Below are 1,748 nucleotides of genomic sequence, written 5' to 3' on the forward strand. Positions count from 1 at the left end.
CTATTAGAGCGGTTTTACATATCCGGTGTTCTGAACAGAAGGGCAGATGTGACGTCCAGGGGCGGCCCACGTCACGTGGACTGGACCCTCCATCCAGATCTGATGTTTTCAGACGCAGCAGAAGTTGGCAAAGCAGCTGTGGACCTGTTTGCGATGCAAGAAGAACGCTCAGTGTCAACTATGGTTTTCCCTGAGCCCGCGAGACGATCCATCGCTGGGGGGGGACGCATTTGCTCACAGCCCGTGGCCCAAAACTCTTTTATACGCGTTTCTTTTCCCCCACCTCCTCTGTTTTTTACGGTTCCTGAACCGAGTTCAGGAGGAGGGATTGACAGCTCTCCTGGTGGCTCCCGGCGTGTGAACACACCATGGTTCCCAGGCCTGCAACGTCTGTTGTCGGGTCGCCGTGGAACTGCCGTGGAGGGAGGATGCTCTCCTTCAGGCAGGAGGAGCGACCAAGAGTTACCCAGAAATAGGTCAACACCTGTGGGTCTGACCGCTGAGCGGTCCCACTTAGAGGATGGGTCTCCCTCAGGAGATAGTGTGCACAATTCAAGATTCACGTGCTGCATCTACCACAGTTCTGTACACATCAAAGGGGACGGCTTTTCAGCGCTGGTGTACAGAGAAGGTTTAGAGGCCACCTCATGCTTTTAAGCGGCGTGTTGTTTTTTCTACAACAGCTGATGGATAGGGAGTTGGCTTTCAGTACGCTTTAACGTACGTTGCAGTCATCTATTCCTGCCACAAAGGTTTCGGAGACAGAACAGCTTTTAATCACCCGCTGATGAAGCGTTTTTCTAAAAGATGTTCAGAGACACAGGCCTGCTTCACGTCCACTTGTTCCACAGTGGGATTTAACGCTGGTCCTGCGAGCCCTGATCAAAGCTCCGATTGAGCCTCTGGATCAGGTTTTCACTTAAATTCTTGTCTCTTTAAACAGCCCTGCTGCTGGTTTTAACACCCGCTAAGAGGGTAAGTAATTATTTGCCCTCTCTGTTGCTTCGTCATGCCTTAGAAATTAGGCTGACGGGCAGCTCAGCTGATTTAAGACCAACCCAGCTTTTATGCCTAAAACATCACGAGCTCTTTTAAATCAAGAGTGATATCGTTGGAGGGGTCTTTCCCCCCCCCACAGATCAGAAGAGGAAGCATCTTTTCATCTTCTCTGTCCGGTGCGGGCGTTGACGTGTTACATAACGCGCACAGCTGCAATGCGTTTCAACTCAACAATTGTTTGTGCATTATAGAGATGCTTCTGCAGGTCGCCGTTATCTATCCAGCGCTTGTCACACTGGCTGTGTGAGGCCTTTTCTGAAGCCTACAGAGCATCAGATTTAGGGCCTCCTGTCAACCTCTAAGCACACTCGACCAGGGGTATCGCATCTTCGACTGCTCTGTATAATGGTATGTCAATGCAGGACATTTGCACTGCGGCTGCATGGTCAACACCCTGCTCATTTATTCGCTTTACCTACGTGATGTAACGGCTCGTTCCATGACACATTCTGTCCTTAGTGCTCTAACAGAATGAATATTGTTGTTCTCATGGAACTCTGTTTAAGCTCACTTCTGTCTGCATGCATTACAGTGTGAGATGTTGTTATCAGTCACAAGTCGTGTCTGTGATTTTGGTTCTATTGTCACTAATCAGTTCATGATTATTGTTACCAATCAGTTCATTTGATTAATAATCAATTTATGGACATTAATCTGTTTATACTGTTCAGCCATGAACCAGTTGGTTC

At 48.6% G+C, this 1,748-nt stretch overlaps 1 protein-coding gene across 1 annotated transcript in view; it reads left to right on the plus strand.

The window, feature by feature from the left end:
• The window catches only part of hells (helicase, lymphoid specific), a 119,527-nt gene that overhangs the window by 6,361 nt on the left and 111,418 nt on the right, over positions 1-1,748 (plus strand). The window lies entirely within an intron of this gene.

This window comes from Nematolebias whitei, chromosome 1 (assembly GCF_014905685.2).
Source record: "Nematolebias whitei isolate Nwh7 chromosome 1, NemWhi1, whole genome shotgun sequence".
In the NCBI taxonomy this organism is placed as follows: domain Eukaryota; kingdom Metazoa; phylum Chordata; class Actinopteri; order Cyprinodontiformes; family Rivulidae; genus Nematolebias; species Nematolebias whitei.